This window comes from Saimiri boliviensis, chromosome 6, assembly GCF_048565385.1.
Source record: "Saimiri boliviensis isolate mSaiBol1 chromosome 6, mSaiBol1.pri, whole genome shotgun sequence".
Classification (NCBI taxonomy): domain Eukaryota; kingdom Metazoa; phylum Chordata; class Mammalia; order Primates; family Cebidae; genus Saimiri; species Saimiri boliviensis.
Window position 1 is genome coordinate 133,793,226 of NC_133454.1, and position 15,396 is coordinate 133,808,621.

Below are 15,396 nucleotides of genomic sequence, written 5' to 3' on the forward strand. Positions count from 1 at the left end.
AATAAGTAGGACTGAAAAGTTACCACTGGATCATCGAATAGGGAAATGAATGGTGTCCTCATTAAAGGTAGTCTCAGTGGAGAAAGGGAACAGAAGTTGGACTCAAATGGATACAGAGAGTGAGTAGGAGACAGAGTAGCTTGGGAAGCACAGGTAACCCCTCCAGGAAGTGTGCTGGGAAGGGGAGAAGCGAGGCCGGTAAGGATGCAGGGAATGCTGGCTTGGGAGTGAGTGCCTTTTAAGCTGAGCATGTCCCCAGGGGACAGACATGGGGAGCTACACCTCACCCTGATGGGCAGTTGCACCCCAACCTGCTTCTGCGTGGGCTCCCCGGTTTCACCCTGTAGATGTCCCTTTTGTGGCCACAGGGCATGAATCTCTCAGGGGCCTGAAGCAGCAGCTGAGCCTCGCCCAGGCTGTGTACAGAAAGGCAACTGTGTACCTGCTGGATGACCCCCTGGTGGGTTTGGATGCCCACCACACTTAGCACATCTTTAACCAGGTCATCAGGCCTGGCGGGCTACTCCAGGGAACAGTAAGTTTGGGAACATGTATCAGAGGGCACAGGGCAAAGGCAGAGGATGGCCTCAGCATTCTGTCCTAACCCAAGTTTCTCTCACCGCCACCTTCCACTTGAGTCCAATTTTCCTCTTTATTGGTCAGCTTTTACTGTGATGATGCTACATAACAAACAACCCCTCAGATTCCATCAGCTTACAACAACAGCTGTTTCTTGCTTGTGCATCTGTGGTTTAACTACTACAGCTCTGCCTTGGATGATTGTCCTGGGTCAGATGGACTCCTTGTTTTCTTGAGGTAGGCTGAAGGAGTCCCCTCTGTTTCTCTATTTGGAAATGCTATTTTCAAGAAAGATAGCAGGAGCACAAGAAGGGGAGCTCTCCCCACTCGGAGTCCAGGGACAATACTCCCACCCCTACCCCCTGCTCCAGAGGTTGGCCAAGCACATGTTTATGACTTTCTTTTCTTACTTTCTTTCCCCTTCCCTTCATTCCTCTTTCCCTTCCTCTCTCTCCCTCTTTCTCTCTCTTCCTCTCTCCTCTCTCCCTCCCTTCCTTCCTTTCTTTTTGATGGAGTCTTGCTCCATCACCTAGGGTGGAATGCGGTGGTGCAATTTCAGCTCACTGCAACCTCCACCTCCTAGTTTCAAGTGATTCTCATGCCTCTGTTTCCCAAGTAGCTGTGACTACAGGTGTGTGCTACCATACCAAGCTCATTTTAGTATTTTTAGTAGATACAGGGCTTAGCCACGGTGACCTGGCTAGTCTTGAACTCCTGGCCTCAAGTGATCCATCTGCCTTGGCCTCTCAAAGTGCTGGGATTACAGGCATGAGCCATGGAACGTGGCCACATGTGTGTTAACTCCTAACCCTTCCCTGCCCAGACACAGACTCTTGTGACCCATGCACTCCACATCCTGCCCCAGGCTGATTGGATTGTGGTGCTGGTGGGTGGGGCCATTGTAGAGATGGGTTCCAACTAGGAGTTTCTTCACAAGAAGGGGGCCCTCATAAGTCTTCTGGATCAAGCCAGACAGCTAGGACATAGAGGAGAAGGAGGTACTAGGTGTGCTCTGCTGATTCTCTGTGACTGGCTTTTGCCAACCTTCAGGAAAAAGACTCAAAGGGTCCTACTGGCAAGAGTGGATTGCTCTGGTCACACCCTCCCTGCAAACTGATGCCCAGAAGCAGATGGCTCTCCAATAGGTCACCTCTCTCCAAGAAGAGCCAATAACACCGTCTATGAGCCAGGGGCTGTGCTAAGTACTTCTGTAAAAAATACACTATTTGCATTTGATTCTCACCATACCCTCAGAGGCGTGTGAAATTACTGCTATCATTTTATGAGCAAAGAGAGTTAAATCAGTTGCTCAAGGTCACCAGATTAGAACTTGAGTGTGTCCGACTCCAGAGTCTATGCTTGCAGTTGCTATGGAGACAGCACAAGAAGGTTTTGGTGCCTAGAAAGCTACAACATGCCAGCTAGAGTTTCTAATAATCCAAAGAACACAAAGTGCACTGGATACATGACAAGGTTCTAGAAGTAAAGTTGCCAAGCCAAGCTCACCCACAATGACTGAAAAGTAGCGACTCATAGCACATCACATATGTTAGCTTACTGAATCAACTTAATGCCCTCGTGAGGCTGGTACTTGAATCATTTTCATTTCACAGATGAGGAAACTGAGACCCAAAAGTTAAGAAACTACTACCAGGTTACATAGCTTATAAGCGGCAGCACTGGGATTTGCACCCAAGCAACTTGATTCCAGAGAATGTGTTTTTTAATCAATAGGCTTTTTACTACCCCTGCATGACAAAGCAAAGACTCACACCCAGGTCTCTCTCAATCTCAGATGTTGTCTCTTCTGAGAACATCTGCTTAGCATTGGCCCACCCTGTCTAAAAACACTAAGTGTTGATTCACAGTGTCCCAGTCCTGAAACTTGAAGCTAGAATTTGCCTGTTTGTATTGGTCAGCTTTTGCTGCAATGATGCTGTGTAACAAATAGCCCCCCAACTCTCAACAGCTTACACTAGCAGTTATTTCTTGCTTACAGGCCTGTAGTTAAACTTCTATAGCTCTGCCTTCAGTTATTGGCCATATCTGGGGGATAGTGTTGGGCAGGTGCCCTTCCTGGCAGAAATGGTACCTGAGGGTTGGTGGGAGTTAGCCAGAAAAGAGCATTCCAGACACAAGGAACTGCTTGAGCAATGCTGTCAAGAGAAACAGAGATAACGTTATACAGTGTTCGCTACTGTTTTTCCAACCTCAAGTTCACAGCAGGTGCTCCATTATATTCACTGATTGAAAAAATGAATGAGTGAGTGAATAGCCTGAATGATGTTCCTGGAAGAACTCAGAGTGGGGTGTTGAGGTTGCTGGAGAGGTGGCAGGAGACAGGACAGGGAAAATGGATGGTCAGAGCAGTTAAGGCCACATGGTCAGTGGGTGTCAAAGTGAGTATCTGGACCATGTTGTGTGACAGGACTCTCTTGACCTTTTATCAGATTGTGAAAACAATCTGATAAAAAGAGATGACAAGATAAAATTTAAAGTGATATGCAGAAAGAAATCAGCATGAGACAATTTAGTTGGGAAGGCCTAAGGCTTAGCTTTTTGGATATGGACTGATTCAAAAGAAATATGCAACTACCCTTTGACCCCAAATTCCTCAAACATATTGTTGAGAGTAATTGATTTTCACTCACTTCTCTTTAATATGGCTCCTAGTCCTTGTACTTTACTGTAAATGTCTTTCCTGAGCTTATCAGTGACTTCTTTCTTGCCAAATTTAAGAGACCTTTTTTTTTCAGTCTTCCTATTGCCCAATTATTTAATTATATTTTGGAAGGGTTATCTTACATTTCTCTCATTTTACTTTTGGTGTTATAAATATTCCAAAGGTAATATGTGTTATTTGCTGTGAAATAGAACATACAGATTTGTTGATTTGTGATAATCCAGGCTAAGGTGTTAGTAGAATTTTTCCTGGCTTTTAAGTACATTTTAATATGTTGTATATGTATTCTAAATAAAGTCAATTGAGAACAGAGACAGGAATCATTATTACATTAATACTCAGATGTCAGTGGCTTTTGCTCCACGTGCTTGCAGATGACATTAGCTACTTCTACAATGTTTCTCAAGTTTTTCTGGGGATCCCTGGAGGTGTATCTTGTTTACTTATAAATAAGTCTTATCTCAAAGGTACTGTTACTGCTCTGTCAAATATCTACCTCCACCAGACATCATAGACACTGCTCAGCACCAGCACTAGCTCTCTAGAGCCCCTTAATTGTAAAGGCAAGGTTGATCTCTCAAAGCAAAAAGGTGGGGAAAAGATATACCAACAAAATTAAAAGAATGTCATGTTAGTTATATTTATGTCAGGTAACACTGACAACCAAAAAGCATTACTAAAGATAAAGAGATTATTACATAATAATTAAAAAGTTCATTTCACCAGCATTTAAACCTTGTTGCCTTCTATCACATTTTCGTTCTTAGATGTACAATTTTTCACATTTTAATATATCTGAAGTCAGAAAGCATCTTATAGTCAGGTAAGCAGCAAAAGTAATATGATCATCATTGCTTGAACATTTACATCAAAACTTGTAGAATGGGTGTTAGAGGCATGGAAGAAAATTCTGGAGAAAATAATGATGCACTTTTAATAAAGGCTGAACAACAGTTGATGATACAGGAAACTACTGTATGAAGAAGGGTGGACATGAATGACTCAGTCAAAAAATGACTCAAGTAGTCAAAATGAATTCAAGGAAGGTTGAGGAATAATTTAGCCAATTCACTTTTCCCTAGTTTGATTGAGGAATAATTTCCATGCAATAAAATTTACCTATTTTAAGTGTAACATTTAGTAAGCTTTGGAGTTTACACACAGTCATGTATCCATGACCATAATCAAGATATAGATCATTGTCAGAAGTTCCTTATGGCCCTTTGCAGTGAGTGCCTTCCTCCAATTCCCAGTTCTAGGCAACCATCTATCTAGTTTCAGTCACTATGGTTTTACCTTTTCCAGAATTTAGTATTAGTGAAATAATACAGTATATGGTCTTTTGTGTTTGTCACAATCTTCCATTTGTTTGGGTAATTACCTGGATTGCTGTGTTGTACTGTAAGTATATGTCTACGCGAAAGTATCAAATTACTTTCTATATGGTGTGATATATGGATCAAGATTAGCTTTTTAAAAATATGGATTTACAATTATCCCAGCAGTATTTGTAAAAAAACTATTCTTTCTCCATTTCATTATATTAAAATTTTGGGGTCTACATCTGGCCTGTCTCTGATTTATCTGTCTGCATTTTTTTTATCAGCAGTACACTGTCTTAAATACAGTACTATTGAAATTGGATATTGTGATTTCTTCAACATTGCTATTATATTCTTTCTCGAAATTATTTTGGCTAGTTTTAATCTATTGTCTTTCCACCTAATTTTGGAATCAGCTGATAAATTTCTACAAAAATTTTGCTCAGATATTGATTGGAGAGAACCGACATCTTAAGAATATTGAGTTCACCAATCTATGAACACAGTATATCTTTCTGTTTATTTAGTTATCTGTGATATTTTCTGATAACGTTTTGCAGTTTTCAGCATACCCATTTTGTACATGTTTTGATTGATTTATACTTAAGCATTTCATATTTTGGTGTTATTGTAAATAGTGCTTCATGTTAAAATTTGATTTCCAATTGCTCATACTAATTATGAATGTACTAATTATGAACAATTGGAAATCAGATTTTATAGTATATAAAGCTACAATTAATTTTATAGAACAGAATTTTATAGTATAGTATATAGAAGTATAATTAATTTTTGTATATTGACCTTGCATCCTAAAACTTTGCTAAACTCACCAAATAGTTTCATTCATTTTTTGCAGAGTCTTTGGTATTTTCCAAGTACAAATCATGTCATCTATGAAGAGAATGTTTTATTTCTTCATTTCCAAGATTATTTATTCAATGATTGACCTCATTATACAAGGTGGAAACTTCAGTTCTTCAGTATAATTATAAATTCTGGTGACAGTGGAAATGCCTGTCTTGTTTCTGACATTAAGAGAAAAGCATTTGATTTTTTTATCATTAAATATGATGTTTGATATAGGGTTTTTTGAGATGCCCTTTATTAGGTTGAAGTGTGGGGAACATTCCCTTGTGAGACCCCTAAAAGGCGTGAGTCTCACTAGACGGTGAGTTTGATCCCAAACACAGTTTCCTACTGGAGGCAGTCGAGCTATCTGGAAATATAGGAACTGAAAGATGAATGATCAGTTTCTAATATCAACCACAATATCGTTTTGGGACTAAAACTATGCTTTGCTGCTAGACCCAGTGACCCCCTGCCGGCAATCAGTTCCTGCTTTTAACCTTTTTATGACTTTTTAAGAATAAGCCTTAAACCTTACCTAACTGCCTTGTACCCTAGATAATGGTTTAACTGTCGATATTTGCAAAGCAAAATGCCACCATAAGGGATGGCTTTGATTCCTAACTCAGAGATTCCTGAATGGGGAAGTTGAGTTAAGTTGAGTCAGGAGTAGACAAAGGAGAATCTGATTAAAAGATATTCTGATGAGCAAAACCAAAAAACCTTTTCACGGTTCAGTTCTAAAGCAAGGTCAAACCAGAGATACCTGCAGCCAGGAGGAATAATGTTTGGATATAAACAAGCCTTGTGAATAATGTTTGGATATAAACAAGCCTTCTGAACAGTGTTTGGATATAAACAAGCTTTGTGAATAATGTTTGGAAACAAACTTTGTGATTGTAGAAAATTTTGTTACTTTTTACCACCACTGATTGTGTATCTGACTTCTCTATTGTATAGGCCATGTGAGGCATACATTTGCATTTCCTCTTACTATGAGGTAAACCAGAGCCAAGAAAGTGTATTTATTCCTGGCCTTTGAAAAATAAAATTTGCTGTTTAGGCACAGCCTATCAGCCCTCCAGACGCCTCGCTTTTTCTCTCTGTCTTTATTATTTTTCCAGGCGCCCTCCCTCTTCCAGGTATTGGGACCCTCTTGCAGGTCGAGAGACCCCCGGGCAGACATGCCTACCCGTCCCGGATGGTCCACGACATTGAAGAAGTTCTATTCTGTTCTAAGGTGGATGAGAATCCAATGTTTTAGTCTTCCTTTTTGATAAACTCCACAAACGAGACATTATTTTTAGTAGGACTTTTAGAGAAATTTTTTTTTCTTTTTTTTTTTATTGCATTTTAGTTTTTGGGGTACATGAGAAGAACATGCAAGATTGTTGCATAGGTACACACATGGCAGTGTGATTTACTGCCTTCCTCCCCATCACCTATATCTGACATTTCTCCCCATGCTATCCCTCCCAACTCCCCAATCCCTACTGTCCCTCCTCTATTTGCCCTGACAGACCCCAGTATGTGATGCTTCCCTCCCTGTGTCCATGTGCTCTCATTGTTCAACACCTGCCTATGAATGAGAACAGGTGGTGTTTGATTTTTTGTTCTTGTGTCAGCTTGCTGAGAATTATGTTTTCCAGGTTCATCCATGTCCCTGCAAAAAACACGAACTCATCATTTTTAATGGCAGCATAGTATTCCATGGTGTATATGTGCCACATTTTCTTTGTTCAGTCTATCATCGATGGGTGTTTGGGTTGGTTCCAGGTCTTTGCTATTGTAAGCAGTGCTGAAATGAACATCGGTGTGCATGTGTTCTTATAGTAGAACGATTTATAATCCTTTGGATGTATACGTGGTAACGGGATTGCTGAATCAAATGAAATTTCTATTTCTAGGTCCTTGAGGAATCACCACACTGTCTTCCACAATGGTTGAAATAATTGACACTCCCACCAACAGTGTAAAAGTGTTCCTATTTCTCCACATCCTCTCCAGCATCTGTAGTCTCCAGATTTTTTAAAAATTTTATTGCATTTTAGCTTTTGGGGTACATGTGAAGAACATGCAATATTGTTGCATAGGTACACACGTGGGAGTGTGATTTGCTGCCTTCCTCCCTATCACCTATATCTGGCATTTCTCCCCATGCTATCTCTCCCCAATTCCCCACCCTACGCTGTCCCTCCCCTTTTCCCCCCGACAGGCCCCAGTGTGTAATGCTGCCCTCCCTGTGTCCATGTGTTCTCATTGTTCAACACCTGCCTATGAGTGAGAACTTGCGGTGTTTGACTTTCTGCTCTTGTGTCAGTTTGCTGAGAATGATGGTTTCCAGGTTCATCCATGTCCCTACAAAGGACACGAACTCATCTTTTTTGATGGCTGCATAATATTCCATGGTGTATATGTGCCACATTTTCCCTGTCCAGTTTATCATCGATGGGCATTTGGGTTGGTTCCAGGTCTTTGCTATTGTAAACAGTGCTGCAATGAACATTCGTGTGCATGTGTACTTATAGTAGAATGATTTATGATCCTTTGCCTATATACCCAGTAATGGGATTGCTGGGTCAAATGGAATTTCTATGTCTAGGTCCTTGAGGAATCGCCACACTGTCTTCCACAGTGGTTGAACTAGTTTACACTCCCACCAACAGTGTCAAAGTGTTCCTATTTCTCAACATCCTCTCCAGCATCTGTTGTCTCCAGATTTTCTAATGATCGCCATTCTAACTGGCATGAGATGGTATCTCAATGTAGTTTTGATTTACATTTCTCTAATGACCAGTGATGATGAGCATTTTTTCATTTGTTGGCCTCCTGTACATCTTCTTTTGAAAAGAGTCTGTTCATATCATTTACCCACTTTTGAATGGGCTTGTTTTTTTCTTGTGAATCTGTTTTAGTTCTTTGTAGATTCTGGATATTAGCCCTTTGTCAGATGGGTAGATTGCAAAAATTTTTTCCCATTCTGTTGGTTGCCAATTCACTCTAATGACTGTTTCTTTTGCCGTGCAGAAGCTGTGGAGTTTGATTAGGTCCCATTTATCTGTTTTAGTTTCTGTTGCCAATGCTTTTGGTGTTTTGGTCATGAAGTCCTTGCCTACGCCTATGTCCTGGATGGTTTTGCCTGGATTTTCTTCTACAGTTTTTATGGTATGAGGTCTTCTGTTTAAGTCTTTAATCCATCTCGAGTTATTATTAGTGTAAGGTGTCAGGAAGGGGTCCAGTTTCTGCTTTCTGCACATGGCTAGCCAGTTTTCCCAATACCATTTATTAAACAGGGAATCTTTTCCCCATTGCTTGTTTTTGTCAGGTTTGTCAAAGATCGGATGGTTGTAGATATGTTGTGTTGCCTCCGAGGCCTCTGTTCTGTTCCATTGTTCTATATCTCTGTTTTGGTACCAGTACCATGCTGTTTTGATTACTATAGCCTTGTAGTACAGTTTGAAGTCCGGTACTGTGATACCTCCTGCTTTGTTCTTTGTGCTTAGAATTGACTTGGCTATGCCAGCTCTCTTTTGGTTCCATGTGAAGTTTAAGGTGGTTTTTTCCAGTTCTGTGAAGAAGGTCACTGGTAGCTTGATGGGGATAGCATTGAATCTGTAAATTACTTTGGGCAGTATGGCCATTTTCACGATGTTGATTCTTCCTAACCATGAACATGAAATGGTTCTCTATCTGTTTGTGTCTTCTCTTATTTCATTGAGCAGTGGCTTGTAGTTCTCCTTGAAGAGGTCCTTTATGTTCCTCGTTAGTTGTATTCCTAGGTATTTTATTCTCTTTGTAGCAATTGTGCATGGCAGTTCATTCTTGATTTGGCTCTCTTTCAGTCTGTTATTGGTGTATAGGAATGTTCGTGATTTATGCACATTGATTTTGTTTCCTGAGATTTTGCTGAAGTTGCTTATCAGTTTCAGGAGATTTTGGGCTGAGATGATGGGGTCCTCTAGATACACAATCATGTCATCTGCAAATAGAGACAATTTGACTTCTTCCTTTCCTAGTTGAATACACTTTATTTCTTTTTCTTGCCTGATTGCTCTGGCTAGAACTTCCAATACTATATTGAATAGGAGTGGTGAGAGAGGGCATCCTTGTCTAGTGCCAAATTTCAAAGGGAATGCTTCCAGTTTTTGCTCATTCAGTATGATATTGGCTGTTGGTTTGTCATCAATAGCTTTTACTATTTTGAGATACATTCCATCAATACCCAATTTATTCAGGGTTTTTAGCATAAAGGCCTGTTGAATTTTGTTAAAGGCCTTTTCTGCATCAATTGAGATAATCATGTGGTTTTTGTCTTGGTTCTGTTTATGTGGTAAATTATGTTTATAGACTTGCATATATTGAATCAGCCTTGCATCCCCAGGATGAATACTACTTGATCGTGGTGGATAAGCTTTTTTTTTTTTTTTTTTTTTTTTGAGACGGAGTTTTCGCCCTTGTTACCCAGGCTGGAATGCAATGGCACGATCTCGGCTCACCACAACCTCCGCCTCCTGGGTTCAGGCAATTCTCCTGCCTCAGTCTCCTGAGTAGCTGGGATTACAGGCACGCGCCACCATGCCCAGCTAATTTTTTGTATTTTTAATAGAGACGGGGTTTCACCATGATGACCAGGATGGTCTCGATCTCTTGACTTCGTGATCCATCCGCCTTGGCCTCCCAAAGTGCTGGGATTACAGGCTTGAGCCACCGCGCCCGGCCAGATAAGCTTTTTGATGTGCTGTTGCAATTGGTTTGCTAGTATTTTATTGAAGATTTTTGCATCTATGTTCATCATGGATATTGGCCTGAAGTTTTCTTTCTTTTCTTTTTTTTTTTTTTTTGAGACAGAGTTTCGCTCTTGTTACCCAGGCTGGAGTGCAATGGTGCGATCTCGGCTCACTGCAACCTCTGCCTCCCGGGTTCAGGCAATTCTCCTGCCTCAGCCTCCTGAGTAGCTGGGATTACAGGCATGTGCCACCATGCCCAGCTTATTTTTTGTATTTTTAGTAGAGACGGGGTTTCACTATGTTGATCAGGATGGTCTCAATCTCTTGACCTCGTGATCCACCCGCCTCGGCCTCCCAAAGTGCTGGAATTACATGAAGTTTTCTTTTCTTGCTGAGTCTCTGCTGGGTTTTTGTATCAGGATGTTGTTGATCTCATAAAATGATTTGGGAAGGATTCCCTCTTTTTGCATAGCTTAGAATAGTTTCAGAAGGAATTAGATACCAGCTCCTCTTTGTATGTCTGATAGAATTCAGCTGTGAATCCATCTGGACCTGGACTTTTTTGGGGTTGTAGGCTCTTAATTGCTGCTTCAACTTCAGATCTTGTTATTGGTCTCTTCAGGGTTTTGACTTCTTCCTGCTTTAGGCTTGGGATGATGCAAGTGTCCAGGAATTTATCCATTTCTTTCAGGTTTACTAGTTTTTGTGCATAGAGTTCTTTGTAATAATCTCTGATGATGGTTTGTATTTCTTTGGAATCTGTGATAATATCCCCTTTATCGTTTGTTATTGAATTTATTTGATTATTCTCTCTTCTTTTTTATTAATCCGGCTAGTGGTCTATTTTGCTGATGTTTTTGAGAAACCAACTCCTAAATTTGTTGATTTTATGAAAGGTTTTTTGTGTCTCTATCTCCTTCGGTTCTGCTCTGATCTTAGTTATTTCTTGTCTTCTGCTAGGTTTTGAGTTTTTTTTTTTGAGCTTGCTCCTCCAGCTTTTTCAATTTTGACTATAGGGTGTCAATTTTAGATCTCTCCTTGCTTCTCATATGGGCACTTATTGCTATATATTTTCCTCTAGAGACTGCTTTAAATGTGTTCCAGAGATTCTGGTATGTTGTGTCTTTGTTCTCATTGGTTTCAAAGAACATTTTTATTTCTGCCTTCATTTCATTGTTTATCCAGTCAACATTCAAGAGCCAGTTGTTCAGTTTCCATGAAGCTGTGTAGTTCTGTTAGTTTCTGCATTCTGGGTTCTAACCTGATTGCACTGTGATCTGAAAGACTGTTTGTTATGATTTCTGTTCTTTTGCATTTGCTGAGGGTGATTTACTTCCGATTATTTGGTCAATTTTAGAGTAGGTGCAATGTGTTGCTGAGAAGAATGTATATTTTTTGGATTTGGGGTGGAGCATTCTGTAAACGTCTATTAGGTTTGCTTGGTCCAGGTCTGAGTTCAAGTCCTGGATATCCTTATTAATTTTCTGTCTCATTGATCTGTCTAATATTGACAATGGGGTCTTAAAGTCTCCCACTATTATAGTGTGGAAGTCTAAGTCTCCTTGTAAGTCATTAACAACTTGCCTTATGTATCTGGGTGCTCCTGTATTGGGTGCATATATATTTAGGATCATTAGCTCTTCTTGTTGCATTGATCCTTTTACCATTATATAATGTCCTTCTTTGTCTCTTTTGATCTTTGTTGGTTTAAAGCCTATTTTATCTTTTTTTTTTTTTTTTTTTTTTTTTTTTTTTTTTTTTTTTTTTGCTCTCCATTTGCTTGGTAAATATTCTGCTGTCCCTTTATTTTGAGACTTTGTGTATCCTTACATATGAGATTGGTTTCCTGGATACAGCACACCAATTGGTTTTGGTTTTTTATCCAGTTTACCAGTCTGTGTCTTTTGATTGGAGCATTTAGCCCATTTACATTTAGGGTTAATATTGTTATGTGTGAATTTGATCCTGCCATTTTGATGCTAGCTGGCTGTTTTGCCTGTTAGTTGATGCAGATTCTTCATTGTGTTGATGCTCTTTACCCTTTGGTATGTTTTTGGAGTGGCTGGTACTGGTTGTTCTTTTCTATGTTCAGTGCCTCCTTCAGGACCTCTTGTAAAGCAGGCCTGGTGGTGATGAAATCTCTGAGTACTTGCTTGTTCACAAAGGATTTTATTTTTTCTTCGCTCATGAAGCTTAGTTTGGCTGGATATCAAATTCTGGGTTGAAAGTTCTTTTCTTTAAGGATGTTGAATATTGGCCCCAACTCTCTTCTGGCTTGTATGGTTTCTGCTGAGAGATCTGCTGTGAGTCTGATGGGCTTCCCTTTGTGGGTAACCCGACCTTTCTCTCTGGCTGCCCTTAGCATTTTCCCCTTCATTTCAGCCCTTGTGAATCTGATGATTATGTGCCTTGGGGTTGCTCTTCTTGAGGAATATCTTTGTGGTGTTCTATATTTCCTGGATTTGGATATTGGCCTGCCTTGCTAGGTTGGGGAAGTTTTCCTGGATAATATCCTGAAGAGTATTTTCCAGCTTGGATTCATTCTCTCCATCACATTCAGGTACACCTATCAAATGTAGATTAGGTCTTTTCACATAGTCCCATATTTTTTGGAGACTTTGTTCATTCCTTTCTACCCTTTTTTCTCTAATCTTGTCTTCTCATTTTATTTCTTTGAGTTGATCTTCAACCTCTGATATCCTTTCTTCTGCTTGGTCAATTCGACTGTTGAAACCTGTGTATGCTTCGTGAAATTCTCTTGTTGTGTTTTTCAGCTCCATCTATTCACTTATATTCCTTTCTAAGTTGTTTATTCTTGTTAGCATTTCATCAAATCTTTTTTCAAAGTTCTTAGTTTCTTTGCATTGAGTTAGAACATGTTCTTTTAGCTCACAGAACTTTCTAATTGCCCACCTTCTGAAGCCTGATTCTGTCAATTCATCATATGTATTCTCCTCATCCAGCCTTGATCCCTTGCTGGTGAGGAGTTGTGATCCTTTGTAGGAGGAGAGGCATTCTGGTTTTGGGTGTTTTCATCCTTTTTGCACTGGCTTCTTCCCATCTTTGTGGATATATCCACCTGCTGTCTTTGTAGCTGTTGACTTTCAGATTGGGTCTCTGAGTGGATGTCCCATTTGTTGATAATGAAGTTATTTCTTTCTGTTTCTTAGTTTTCCTTCTAACAGTCTGGCTTCTCTGCTGTAGGACTGCTGAGGTCCACTCCAAGTCCTGCTTGCCTGGGAGTCACCTGCAGCAGCTGCAGAACAGTAAGGGTTACAGCCAGTTTCTTTTTCTGCTATCTTTGTCCCAGAAGGATACTTGCCAGATGTCAGTCTTATCTCTCCTTTATGAGGTGACTCTTGTGATATACTAGGGTCAGGGAGCTGCTTGAGGAGACAGTCTATCCTTTATAGGAACTCAAGTGCTGAGCTGTGAGCTCCACTGTTCATTCAGAGCTGCTAGGCAGGTACATTTAAGTCTGCTGCAGCAGAACTCGTAAACCCTACCCTTTTTTTTTCTTCCCAGGTTCTTTGTCCCAAGGAGTTAGGTCTTTATTTATGAGTTTCTGTTGTGCTGCTGGCTTTTTTTCAGGGCTGTCCTACCCAGGGAGGAGGCAGCCTTGTCACTGTCTGCCTGCCAAGGCTTCGCTGAGCTGCTGTGGGCTCTGCCCAGCTGCCGTGTGAACTTCTCTGCAGTCCTGTTTCTATGGGTGTAGTTAGAACTTCCTTGGCATTGGTGGCCCACCTCTATAATGGCTGACTCTCTCTGTAATGGTGGACTGCCTCAGGAATGGCAAACTACCTCCGTAGTGGTGGACTGCCTCAGTAATGGCAGATACCCCTCCCCCACAGAGCTGGACCTTCCCAGGTTCAGCTGTGCTTGCTGTGAAACTCTCAATCCAGAGCGTTTTGGGTTGTATTTTTTTGGGGGGGCGGGGGGAGGTGGGACTAGCTGAGCCTGATCACCTGTCTCCCTGCCTCAGAGCCCCTTAAAATAATTTTTTTTTTTTTTTAGTTAAGGGTCGACTGTCTCCCAGGTGTTCCAGTCACCTGTTGAAAAGGCGCCAGGATCTGTGTGATTTCCCGTGTGGTGACCCACTGCATCAGCTGAGAAAGTGGCACTGAGATTCGTGGTGCTTTTTTGCCTGAGACTCTCCTGGCCTGGCTCCCTGTTTCAGTACCCTTTTTAATCAGATGAATGGGCGACTTTGCCTTCCCAGAGCTCCAATCACCAGCTAAAATGGCATCCAGACCTGTGTATTTTGTATGGAGAACCGCCATGCCGGGGCACCAGCAAAACCGTTGCACTGGCAAAAACAGCCATGCAGGCCAAAACAACTGCGGGGGCCAAACCAGTCATGCTGGCCACCCATGGGGCTCCTCCGCTTGGGAATCTCCTGGTCTGTGGGCAATAAAAATACATCTGGAAATGCAGCATCCACTCACCCTCCATGCTTTTCCTGAGAGCTGCAATCCTGAGCTGCTCCTAATTGGCCATCTTGGATGCCCTCTCTAGATAACAGTCGAGAAGAGATTTGATTGTTTACCCTTGGGTAGATGAAGCATTACTGAAACATACTGTCATTCACTCCAAGTTTCAAAACCTCTTTGTAGTGCTTCAGTTTCTTCTCATGAAGGAGGTTCAGTAAGTTTTTATTAAGAATTAGGTTTGAGGCTGGGCGCGGTGGCTCAAGCCTGTAATCCCAGTACTTTGGGAGGCCAAGGTGGGTGGATCATGAGGTCAAGAGATCAAGACCATCCCGGTCAGCATGGTGAAACCCCGTCTCTACTAAAAATACAAAAAAATTAACTGGTCATGGCGACATATGCCTGTGGTCCCAGCTACTCAGGAGGCTGAGGCAGGAGAATTGCCTGAACCCAGGAGGCAGAGGTTGCAGTGAGCTGAGATCATGCCCTTGCACTCCAGCCTAACAAGAGTGAAACTCCGTCTCAAAAAAAAAAAAAAAAAAAAATTAGGTTTGATATGAATAATGCACTAATACAAAGGTGAGATTTAGCTTTTCCCTGTGAACAAGATTTTCATGTATTATTTTAAAAATGAAAGATTTTTGTCTGACCTTTTGAATAAACTGGAGCAACAGGAAAGGGAAAAAATATATTATTTGGAAAGTGAAGTCATCCCTCTATTAATGAGTAAAGGTTTTTGCCTTTTTACAATTTTTGAGTGATCACTTTGGTTAATGAGTGACTTAAGATAACCTGGGATTTGATATGTG

At 41.0% G+C, this 15,396-nt stretch overlaps 1 long non-coding RNA gene across 1 annotated transcript in view; it reads left to right on the forward strand.

Annotated features, from left to right (window-relative positions):
* The window catches only part of LOC141584930 (uncharacterized), a 60,923-nt gene that overhangs the window by 13,508 nt on the left and 32,019 nt on the right, over positions 1 to 15,396 (forward strand). The window lies entirely within an intron of this gene.